This window comes from Tenrec ecaudatus, chromosome 16 (genome assembly GCF_050624435.1).
Source record: "Tenrec ecaudatus isolate mTenEca1 chromosome 16, mTenEca1.hap1, whole genome shotgun sequence".
Taxonomy (NCBI): domain Eukaryota; kingdom Metazoa; phylum Chordata; class Mammalia; order Afrosoricida; family Tenrecidae; genus Tenrec; species Tenrec ecaudatus.
Window position 1 is genome coordinate 103,260,753 of NC_134545.1, and position 12,723 is coordinate 103,273,475.

Genomic DNA, 12,723 nt, shown 5'->3' on the forward strand with positions numbered 1-12,723 from the left:
CTCTAACAAGAGCACTGACATTTAGATTGGATGCTGGAGAGATGGTCAGTGAGGCTCCCTGAACGTAGGATGGCAAAAAATCAGTTTGACAACGGAAGAAAGATCCAAGAGTAAAAGTCAGATCTAGGAAGGCACTTCCTGTCCATGGGGAGTTGGTGAATCATGTCTGTGAGACAAATTAATTTAATTACCTGATGTGACTGCTTCGTTTGCAATGATTATTCCTCCACTGAGCTGGCTAAATGCTGCTCTTATCATTCACCACCTCGTTTTGCTACCTGGAGATCAGAGACGTGGATCTCTTGCATGTTCATACGAGCGAATTAAACCTAATCCAACGCACACCGTGTGCCTGAACCACTGGCTCAGCCACTCGTCTGGTCTGGAAGGCTGCCCTGGAAGAAGGAAATCAGCACTTGTCTTGCTCCTTCTGCCTTTTCTTTGTGAGTTGAAGAGGAATGCTCAGACTTCCTTCCGTTAGTTCATTTTATATGAGAAGTGAGGAATAGATTGAGAGGACAGAATGGAGTCTGGATTTCCTCTTGATATCATTGCATTTGAGAGCTGGCCAGGGCTGAGCTGGCCTGGCTCCTGGACATGAGGGTTCTCTGGCTCTTCCTTGTCTACTCACTTGTGAAGATACCTCTTTCTCCATAGGTTGAGGTGCCAGAGTGTGGTGACTCTGACTTCTGCTAGCCTAGAGCAGCATGAGGGCTTTGCCAGGGTGGAATTAGAGTAACACACGATACAGACTTGCCACTTGGAGAAGGTTTAATAGTTGGCTGGTGCAAACTGTTTGTGCGTGACTACTAACCTAAAGGTTGCTGGTTTGAGACACTCAGGGGCAATGCTCAAGAAAGCCCCCCCTCTGACGGGCTGTCATAAATTATCGTCAAGAAACCCTGTGGAGCACTTTCACTCTGAGACACATAGTTCATCCAGAGTTGGAATTACGGTGCGCAGCGGCTGTAAAGAACAAGCCTCCTCAGTAGTGTATGCAGCCTCTTGGCATGTATAGGCTGCCCTAAGGGACCTTGGAAACAGCCCTTTGCTACTCTTTGATGGCTCTGGCCTGGCTAGTTTCTGCTGTCCCTAGCCTTGGCTCTAAACTGGGATGCAAGGGGCTTTGGGAAGGCACAGTAGCTAGAGTCCACATTGGCCAGGTCATCATGTCCATCCACACCAAGGTTCAAAGCAAGGAGCATGTGATTGAGGCTTTATGCAGGGCCAAGTTCAAGTTCCCTGGGCACCAGAAGATCCATATCTCCAAGAAGCGGGGCTTCACCAAGTTTAAGGTGAATGAGTTTGAAGACATGATAGATTAGAAGCACCTCTTCCCGGATGGCTGCGGGGTCAAATGCATCCCCGACCACGGTCCCTTTGACAAGTGGTGGGCCCTGCAGTCATGAAGGCTTTGGAAGCTCTGCACCCTGCCTTACCTGTGCCCACCAAATAAATTAAACTTTTTGATAAAATGTTGGAATTAACTTGATGACAATGGGTTTGGTTTGGGGCCTGGCTAACAGTTTTCTAACCCAACCTCCCACCTCGTGGGGAATCCTGCAGGCCAGGTTCCTGACTCTAATCAAGTATTATTGAGGTGGATGTCCACCAGCACAACAGCGAAGTGTCAGCTTAGGATTTGCTGTTGTTGCTAGGTGCTGTTGAGTAGGTTCCAGTTCCTTATGTAGCGACCGATGCAGCCGAAGGAAACACTGCCAGGCCCTGGGCCATCCATAGTCCTCGCTGTGTTTGGGGCCGTAGTTGGAGCCACTACACCGTCCACTTCATTGAGGGGCTTTTCTTTCTCGCTGGCCCTCTACCTTCCAGTCATGATGCCCCTTTCCAGGGCTTGGCCTCTTCTGGTCACGTGTCCAAAGTATGTAAGGTGGAGTCTTGCCATCCTCCCTTCTAAGGAGCATTCTGGTTGGATTTCTTCTGAGACAGAATTGGTTGTTCTTTTTGTAAATGTCTTTCTTTGGTTGTTTTAATCCATTTTATTGGAGGCTCTGACAGCTCTTGAAACAATCCATGCATACATCCGTGTGCCAAGCACATTTGTACATTTGTTGCCCTCGTCATTCTCAAAACATTTCCTTTGTACTTGAGCCCTTGGTATCAGCTCCTTATTTTTCTGGATTTCTTTGTTCTCCTGGCAGTCCGCGGTACTTGCAGTATTACCATAATTCAAATGCATTGCTTCTTCTCTGGCATTTCTCATTCATTGGCCAGCTTCCACAGGAAGATGAGGCGATTGGAAAGACCATGGCTTGGGTCAGGCGTAACTTAGTCCTCAGGAGACATCCTTGCTCTGGAACATTCTGAAGAAGTCTTACACAACAGCCTTGCCCAGTGAAACACCTTGTTGGACGTCTTGACTGCTGCTTCCGTGAGCATTGACGGTGCATCCAAGCAGAATGAAATCATCGTCAGCTTCGTTTAAGTGTCTGTTTATCATGATGTTGCCTAGTGGTTTAGTTGGGCGGACTTGGGTTTACTTCACGTGGAGTTGCAATCCACACTGAAGGCTGCAGTCCTAGAGCTTCAGCAGCAAGTGCTTCCAGCCCTGCTCGCTTTCCGAAAGCACTGCATAAGAGCTCTTGTCTTCAAAAGTGACTTGTGTGACCCCTGACCTTTTAACCTAGTTGTTGAGAGCTTCACCATCTGTGGTTAAGGGACATGAGGAGGACACTGGCCCCAAACCTGTTGCTGTCGGATCAGTTCCGACTCACAGGGACCCTAGAGGACACCGTAGGATTGTCCCACAGGGTTGCCAAGGCTGCAAATCTTAGCAGAAGCAGACTGTCCATCTCCTGCAGAGTGGCTCGTGGATTTGAACTGTTGATGTTTAGGTTCTGAGCTGGGTACTTTAACCACTGAGCCACCAGGGATTCCCCCCACCCCCACACTGCTCTATCCTCCCTTAGCAACTTCTTAAGATGGCTTTATGTTTGGTGGCTCCTTAGTCCAAGACTGGTCTTTCCTTTTATGTTTCTCTCATAGAACCAGTCAGAAGCAACATGGACTGAGCCTCATACCGTGTCTTTGGTGGGCCTCTCAGCAAGGTCCTGGGGAGCAGGTTGCCCCCTCTTTCTGACTTTAAATGCTGGCAGCCCCAGTGGGCCAGTTAACACACTTGCCTATGGTTTTTCCAACTTTTTCATGGGTAGTGACTTCCAAGTTAGTTACTTATTTATGAAAAAAGAAAATCAGTTATGTTTTTTTTTACTTCTTCAAAAGTGAAGAAAAACAGAGTTTTTTTTCTTTTAATTCTAAAGATTAAGACTTCCTGCAAGTTAATAAAGTGGAATAATCTTGTAGAGATGTCTATTTACACTGGGGATCTGCTTCCTCACTAGCAGTTCCAGGAGACTGCCAGGAGCTGTAGTTTAATAAGAGACTCTTTGGAAGTAGAGAGTGCTCGATACTCTACAAGGCCTGTCCTCTCAGGGAGAAACAAGGGCAGCCCAGGGCTTCAGACTGTACTAGAGGAGTAAGAAAAAAGGGATGATGCGAAGCTCTCATTCTGGATGGCTCCAAATGTGGCTAGGTATTTTTAAATGTTATAGAAGGGTCCCCAAAATGTAAAGAATAGGACTGCCTAGCAAGGGTATGTGTTTGGCTTTAAATAACAGATTTGGTGGCTTTATTTCCACGTTTCTGAAAACTTAGTTGGCAATGTGACAGTTGACTACATTTCATCCTTGGTCTCCAACTGGGTTAGAAATAAAATTAAACTTGGTGCTTGCTAAAATTTATTACTCTTCTCCTGGCCAGGAAATTACAGATGTTGAAGAGTTCTAAATCTTGAACGTCCAGCTTGCATTCCCTCTGTAACAGGCAGCCACTAAAACACCATCCTGCTTGTGGTGGAGAGATTTTCCCAGCTCCCACCCTGGAGAAGACACAGGGGAGCAGGGGTGGGGGTGAGGATGCTGTGACTTACCTGAGGTGAGGAGCCACACAGGGGCCTGTCTCCTGGCTCATGAGGACTATTTTAGGAGAAAGGAAAATGGTTGAAGAATTATATTGTTTGAAGCGTTATTATGTGTATGTTTGTTTTTTTCTCCCCAAGAAAAGGTAATTTGAGGGGAGGTGAGAGATAAAGAATGGTGGATTTTGGTGTGATGACGACGTTGGACATATGTTTATTTTTATATTCGCTTTAGTGAGCTCCAGAATTCACCTATAGAATTCATCCACTTAACATTTGCAATGCAGTAGTTTTCATTATATTCAGGGTAATTTAACTGTTATCACAATAAATTTTAGTGTTTTCATCAACCCCCCATAAATCCTGGAAACTTCTGTTATGACTGCTCAATTCCCCACTCTAAGCCCAAGCCCTGAAACTGGCGATTGTTAATTTCAGGTGCTGTTGAGTCACCTATGACTCACAGCGGCCTTATGTAAAGCAGAATGAAACAGTGCCTGGTCCTGCATCATCGCACAGTTGCTGTTATGCTTGAGCCGTTGCCGTAGCCGCTGTGTTCATGTGCGCTGTTCAGGGTCCCTCTCTTTGGCTGACACTCTACATTACCAAGCATGGTGTGATTTTTTCAGACTAGTCCTTTCTGATAATGCGTACAAAGTTCCAGAAGCAAAGTTTCATCACCTTCACTTTGAATGAGCATTCTAATCATTGAAGACAAAATTGGGTGCATAAGCAAATATGGTGAAGAAAGCTAATGGTGCCCAGCTATATAGCATCCAACAAGCGGCCATCTAGCAGGGAGGCAACAGAGACCACATGAAAGAAGCACATCAGCCTGTGTGATTATGAGGTGTCGACAGGGTCAGGTATCAGGCATTATTAGAACACCCCAGACAAACATCGATGCGAACAAGGGGGAACAGAGTGGAGACCCAAAGCCCATGGAAGGGATGAACCAGCCAGGGTGCAGTATAACACTGATGAAGCACACAGCATTCCTCTAGTTCTTGAATGCTTCTGTTAGGTAGCCGGATAGGTGCTTGTTCCTCTCCACGCCCAGGGGCCCCTACAGAAAGTTGGAAGCCGGTGAAGGCAAAAGGGCATGCTCTAAATTCAGGCCCTTGAGCCAGAAGCCAGTACACCTGGGTGGGTCCCAGTCTAGGCCAGGTGGGCTTAATGGGGTCAACCAGCACCGTCGAGCTCGCCTCCCAGCGGAAGGCCCTAAAATGGCCCGAACCGAGAGAGCAACCCCTTTTTGGCCAGCTGCTCCTCCGAGGTTCGGAGTGGCCGGGCTATGGGCGCTCTCTCACTCTGGCTTGTGTTCACTTTACTGTAACTCCTGAAACTTCTTCTAACCTTTATAAAAACTCATTTGCATCGCAAACCAGCTTTGGCGTGAATTTCTTTCTCATTTGAAGTCAAGAATTGAGGCATTTCCCACCTGAGAAACCTAACACCCCCCCCCCAGCAATTATCATGACCCCATTTCTACCTTACAAATCTGTCTAGACCAGAGCATATACATTGGTACAGATAAGTGCTCTCGACACAGGAAATCCAGGACAGATAAACCCCTCAGGATCAATAATGGAAGTAGTGATACCATGAGGGCAGGGGGAAGGTGGGGTAAAAAGGGGGAACTGATCACAATGATTGCCATATTACCACCCCCCCAAAACTGGGTGACAAATAACAGAAACATGGGTGAAGGGAGACAGAGGACAGTGTAAGATATGAAAATAATAATAATTTATTATTTATCAAGGGTTTATGAGGGTGGGAAGGTGGGGGAGGGAGTGAACAACTGAGGAGCTGATACCAAGGGCTCAAGTAGAAAGAAAGTGTTTTGAAAAGGATGATGGCAACAAATGTACAAATGTGCTTGACAATGTCTGTATGTATATATTGTGATAAGGGCTGTATGAGCCCCCAATAAAATGATTAAAAAACAAAAAAGAAAAGGACAATGACAACAAATGTACAAATGTGCTTGGCACAATGGATGCATAGATTGTTAAAAGAGCTATAAGAGCCCCCAAGCAAATGCTTTATTAGATAAGCAAATAAAAGTGAAATAAATGAGCACTCTGGCGGTACTTCCCCTCAAGACTTTCTTGATCTTCTGGTCATCCCTGGTGTTTTGAAATTGTTGCCAACATCATCATTCAGAAAAATCAATTTTTCTTCGGCCCTCCTTATTCATTGCCCAGTTTTGGATGAGGCAACTGAAAGTACCATGGCGCAGGTCAGGGCCCTTGAGTTCTCCAAGTGACCTCTTTGCTCTTTGACATCTTACAGAGATCGTTTGAGGCAGATTGGCCCAGTGCAGTCATTTGAGTTCCTGAATGTGGCTTCCATGAGGACTGAGGTAGTTAATTTATTGTGCCAACCTGGCCAATAAACACATGCAGGATTGAAGGGTGGAGAGAGCTATGGCTCAGTGAGCCTGGCCTTTCTAGTTCTCAGGTCTCTTGCTTTGTGATGGTCGGACCAGGGTGCAGCTGCCTGAGCCAGTTCCCTGCGTCAGCTGGCGAGGCTCATTTCCTGCAAGACATCCCTGAGGAGAAGCCACATGGACCTACCCTGATGCAGCTCAGGGTGCTGGAGCCCCTGTGTGGAGACCCCTGCCAGTGCTGAGATGTTTACACACTCACTGATTCGGCTTTCCTCCTGCAGTTGGCGTCATTGCGTGTGTTTTGTGAGATGGAGGAGGACTTTGTGGATTGGTGTCAGACATATGAGCTAATGTTGGACTTGTGGGCTTGGACAGAACTGGGTTAGGATGTTTTCTTGCTGTGCACTTAACCTTTATATAAAACTCTCTCTTATATACATATGAGTTTCTGTGGATTTGTTCCTCTAAGGTATCCAGGTTAACACAGCACTGTTTGTGGATACGAGTAAAATGAAATTCTTGGCAACTTCAATGTTTTCTGTTTATCATGATGTTGCTTATTAGTCCTGTTGTGAGGATTTTTCTTCATGTTGAGGTGTAATCCATGCTAAAGACTCTTGTCTTTGATCTTTATCAACAAATAATTCAAGTGTCCTTTGCTTCCAGCAGACAAGGTCGTGTCACCTGCATACTGCGGGTCGTTAAAGGCTGCGTTTGTCTTTGCATCATCCAAATTCTCAGATTATTTGCTCAGCGTGCAGAGTGACTAAGTATCGAGAAAGGGTACGATCCTGATGCACACCTTTCCTGATGTTAAACCGCACAGAAAAAACAGCTCCTTGTGCTGTTGTAACCGCTGGTTTATGTACAGGTTTTCCGTGGGATGAGCTAAGACCTGGAGTTAGAAAATCAAAGGGGAAGAACATGATTAGTATTTCTCAACTTGAAAGAACTGAAGAATATGTCAAGTTGAGTTGTACTATTAAAAGATTCTATAGAAAAAATACTGAATGATGCAGGATGTATCACAAGAAGATAAAGCGGTACAGAGAGTATTTGTACCAAAGAGCATTGTAGACATTTACCAGTTCAGGAAGTAGCACATGATCAAGAACTGATGGTGTGGAAGGCAGAAGTCTAAGCTACTCTGCAGACATTGGCAAAGAACCAAGGACACCATCTACTGTTTCAACCAATAGGCACAACACTGGAATTGCTCCCGAGTCCATGTCAAGGAATTTGGAAAAGGCTACCTGGCCAACTGACTGAAGGGCTACTTGGCCAACTGACTGAAGCGATCCATATTTGGGCACATTCCAAAAACAGGTGGAAATACAGCAGAGTATGGAAATTGTTGAACAATAACATGAATATCGGTTATAAGTAAATTAAAAAAATTAAAAATTCATTTAAATCATTTTATTGGAGGCTCTTACAGCTCTCATAACAATCCATACATCAATTGTGTCAAGCACATTTGTACATATGTTGCCACCATCCTTTTCAAAACATTTTCTTTCTACTTGAGCCCTTGGTATCAGCTCTGTTTCCCCCTCCTTCTCCTTCCTCCCACCCTTGTGAAACCTTGATAAATTATAAATTATTATTACTTTCATATCTTACATCATCCACTCTCTCTCTTTGCCCATGTTTCTGTTGTTTGTCCCCCTTAGGGGGGAGTGTTATACATCAGTCATTGAGATAGGTTCCCCCTTTCTGCCCTTTCTCCTCACCTTTCCCCTACCCTCATGGCATCGCTACTCCCATTACTGTTCATCTGTCCTGAATTCCATGTGTCCAGAGCGCCTCTCTGTACCAGTGTATATGCTCTGGTCTAGATGGAATTGTAAGGTAGAACTGGAGTCATGATAGTTGCGGTGGGGGGTGATGTGGGGGGAGGAAGCATTCAAGAACTAGAGGACTCTTGTGTGTTTCATTGGTACTATACTACACCCTGGCTGGCTCATCCTTCCCTTGTGACCCTTCTGTGAAGGGATGTCCAATTGTCTACAGACGGGCTTTGGGCCTCCACTCTGCTCCCTCTCATTTGTATTGGTATGGTTGTTTGTTTTGGGTCTTCTGATGCCTGAGACCTGATCCCGTCAACACTTCATGCATAAGGCTGGTGTGTTTCTTCCCCGTGGTCTTTGTTGCTTCCCTGCTAGATGGTCGCTTGTTTAACTTCAAGCCTTTAAGACCCCAGACACCCTGTCTTCTTTCTAATAGTCAGGCACCATCAGTTTTCTTCACCACATTTGCTTATGCACTCATTTTGTGTTCTGCAATTGTGTCGGAAAGGTGAGCATCACAGAATGTCAGGCTATTAGAACAAAGTGTTCTTGCATTGAGGGAGAACTTGAGTAGAGGCTCAATGTCTGCTACCTTGATACTTAACATATAAATATATGTTCATAGACCTATATTCCTATCATTATATATCAATATATTTACATATATGCAACCTATATTTATGCCTCTGTAAATGTCTTTTGCTTCCCAGTTATTTCCTCTATTTCCTTTGAGTGAAATTTTTCTGAAAATAATTTTTAAAATGTTGCAGCATTATATCAACAGAGAACTGTCTGAAATTCATGCTGGATTCAGAAGAGGATGTAGAACAAGGGATATATTGCTGATGACTGATTGATCTTGGCTGACAGCAGACACCACCAGAGATATTTTTACCTGAGTTTAATTGATTATTTAATTGATTAGACTGTATGGGTCCTAACAAATTATGGCTATCATTGCAAATAAGGGGAATCCCAGAACATTTAATTAATTGTGGTCATGTGGTGCCTGTACATAGACCTCAAGTCCTAGGCAACAACCAATCTACTTTCTGCCTGTATGCATTTTCTGTTCTGTCTGGACCTTTCACTTACATGTATTCATACAATATATGACCTCACATGATGGGCTTCATTCACTTAGCATAATGTTTTAGAGCTTTATCATGTCTTAACATGTATCAGAACCTCATTCCTTTTTTTTTTTGGCCGAATAATGTTTCATTGTATGCAAATACTATGTTTTATTTATCCATTCATCAGTTGTATACAAACCACCCAGCAAAATCTCCAATAAATTTGAAAGAATGAATCCACGATTCAATGCACATTTAGTTAAGATTAACTGCACACCAGATGAGTCCTGGTGGTGCTGTCAAGTAAGTGTTGGATTGCTAACTGAAAGGTCACTGCTTCAAACCCACCAGCTGCTCTTCAGGAGAGACTGTGTACTCCTTTCTAGATTGGCAAAGCCACAGAAACCCTACATATGGGTACTGGGAGTCAGAATTGACTCATTGGCAGTGGTTTCATTGAAAAAAATATTTTTACTTTATTATTTTGGGACTTATGGATTTTGTAGTGAACAAAGTAAAGCTTCTACTCTCTTGAGCTTACAGTGTAAGAAAAGAGATAGGGAGTGAGCAGATAAGTATACATGATGTTGGTGATGGAGTAGATTAATCTTTGGACTGCTCAGTGTGAGGTCCAAGGGCGAAAGGTGAAGCTTTCTACTCCCCTTAAGAGCTATAGTCTGGGAAACCCACAGGCGCACTTCCACTCTCTCCTAACGGGTCGCTATGAGTTGGGATAGACTCAGTGGCAGTGAGTTTGATTTTTTTATATTGGGGTTTGGTGGTAGCGGGAGTTGCCATCAATCAGATCACCTCTGACTCCCGGTGACTCTCTGCGCCTCAGAGGGAAACATTACCTATTCCTGCATGACTGTTAGGAGCCCTGGAGGACTAGTGGTCACATGGTGGCCTGCTAACTGCCAGGCCAGCAATTGAAACCACCAGCCCTTCCGAGGGAGAAAGACAGGGCTTTCTGCTCCTATAGAGAGTTCCTCTCAGAAACTCATAGGGGCAGTTCTACCCTGTTCTATAGGGTCACTATGCGTCAGCATCGACTCAGTGGCCGGGAGTTGTTGGCTTGTCATTCTTTGGCATGACCGCTGCTTAGTTTGAGTCCGTTGTTTTGGCCATTGTACCAGTCTGTCTCCTTGTTCCTGCTGACCTTCTGCTTTAAGGGATGTGCCTAGAGGCCTATTGCTGGCTGGCTGTGTTCCAGAAGAGTCTACCTGTACGCTAAAGGATGTTTCAATTTCTTTTTTAAAAAAATAATTTTATTAGGGGCTCATACAATTCTTATCACAATCCATACATGTATCAGTTGTATAAAGCACATCTGTACATTCATTGCCTTCATCATTCTCAAAACATTTGCTCTCCACTTAAGGCCCCGGCATCAGCTCCTCATTTTCCCCTCCCTCCCAGCTGCCCCCTCCCTCATGAACCCTCGATAATTTATAAATTATTATTTTGTCATATCTTTCCCTGTCCAACGTCTCCTTTCCCCCACTCTTCTGTTGTCCTTCCCCCAAGGAGGAGGTTATATGTAGATCCTTGTAATCAGTTCCCCATTCCGAATGTTTCATTTTCTTGACCACCCTCCCCTTCCAGCTTGTTTTTCTTTTTAGAATTAGAGTGAGGATTTGCTAAGTGTTGAGGAGTGGGTCTCCTGTGCTATGAAGTAAAGCTCATGTTTCTCCTCCTCGTGCAGAGAGGACTGCACATGTGCAGCCCGGGTCGGGTCCATGTGGGAGACAGTAACGGTGTCAACTTTCCCATGAAAACATTACCCTCGCTGGAGCATTTGAAGCTGAGTCCTCGGGGCCTTTAGGTTCCGGCTGGGGTGGATGTGGCGCCTGACACTTGCAAACCATTCATGAGACCCCCCTCTAGTGAGTCAGTAGCGATGGAGAGCTTCCTGCTTTTGGCCTCCTCAGGCTTCCTGGAACCCCATCACCCCGGGGTAAGTCATTCATTCAGGGAAGAGTTGCCTGCGGAGACACACTGCACAGGAGCGTCCAGAAACCCCCTAGCCTGTGGGGCATACTTTCTGCATAATTAACTGGCTAGGGTGCTGGGAACCAGGCTTTGAAAAGACATGTGTCCCCCAAACCAAAAATAAGTGCATCCATGTATTTGTCAGGCCCAATACCGGCAGTGTGGATAGAGCACACTGTATATGGCCGGGATCTATGTTCGGGCCTTTATTTCCTTTACATCTTAGGAACTGTTCAGCTACCACGTGCCCTGTTTTAAAAGACTCCCCAGGACACAGGGCGGGAGAAAGGAGCAGTACAGAGCCAGTCTCTCGCTCACCTGGGACCATCACGAGGATGTCCTTGTGGAGTGTCCCCCTGGTGGTGTAGGGGTTAAAGTGCTCAGCCATGGCTGAAAGGTGGGAGGTGTAAGCTTGCAACTCACTGGGGGCCTGGGGTGGGGGGGGGGCGATGAAGCAGTCTGCTACTGTAAAAAGTTGGGCATCGTTAGGAGCGCCAACTGCTTCATCTTTTCCTGCCGAGCGGCTGGTGGGTTCGCCCTGCTGACCGTGCGGTCAGCAGCTCCATGCACACCCCATGACGTCTCCAGGGCTTCTACGAGGAGTTCAAAAGAGGTGGCTAATGGCTCCTCCCTGCAGATGCCCCAAACACCAAACTTCCTCTCATCAAATTGATTCTGACTCATAGCATCCTATTGGAGAGAGTTCTGTCCTTCAGGTTTCTAAGGCTGTAACTCTTTACAGGCCAGAAAGGGTCAATTTTCTTCCCATGAGGGGCTGGTGGGTTCAGTACTTCTGACCTTGCAATGAGTAGCCCAGTTCCTAACCCCACACCAGTGCCAGAGGTCCAGCATCCTAGAGTGTTGTGTGTTAGTGCCAGAGGAGGCTGGGGTGGGGTGGTCTGAGGGCTTGCCTGGCGGGGCGGTGGCTGCCTGTCATCTCATTCACTCTGAGGCCCTTCCCAGCGCTCTAGTTCCTTCCTCCCTCCCCAGCCAGTCTCTAAGCCTCAACCGCTGGGTGTGGAAGGAGGAGCTTTCCTCACCTTCACCTCAAAACTCACTGCCATCGATTCAGTTCCGACTCTTAGCACCTCTAAAGGACAGGGCAGAACTGCATCTGTGGGTTTTCAAGACTAACTCTTTTTTGTTGTTTAATACAGGCTTTTATAGTAATGCTTTTTGACCGATCCTTGCGTTAATGAGGGTGTGCATATAGCTGCGTGTATGCACACAGACACAAATGCACACAGAGGGGAGAACGTAAAAGAGATCATGGAACTTAAACATTCCATTGATTTAAAAAAAATTGGGGCCTCTTACAGCTCTTATAACAATCCATACATCCATTGTTTCAAATACATTTGTACATATTTTGCCCTAATCATTTTCAAACATTTTCTTTTTACTTGAGCCCTTGGTATCATCTCCCCTTTATTCCTTCCCACCCAACTGTGAGTCTTTAGGGGAGAAGAAAGCCTCATTTTTCTCTCTCAGAGCAGCTGGTGGTTTCAAACTGCTGACCTTGAGGCTAGTAGCCCG

At 45.6% G+C, this 12,723-nt stretch overlaps 1 pseudogene; it reads left to right on the forward strand.

The window, feature by feature from the left end:
• The first annotated feature begins 920 nt into the window (after window positions 1-920).
• On the forward strand, window positions 921-1,046 carry LOC142430058 (small nucleolar RNA SNORA70; annotated as a pseudogene).
• The last annotated feature ends 11,677 nt before the right edge of the window (window positions 1,047-12,723 follow it).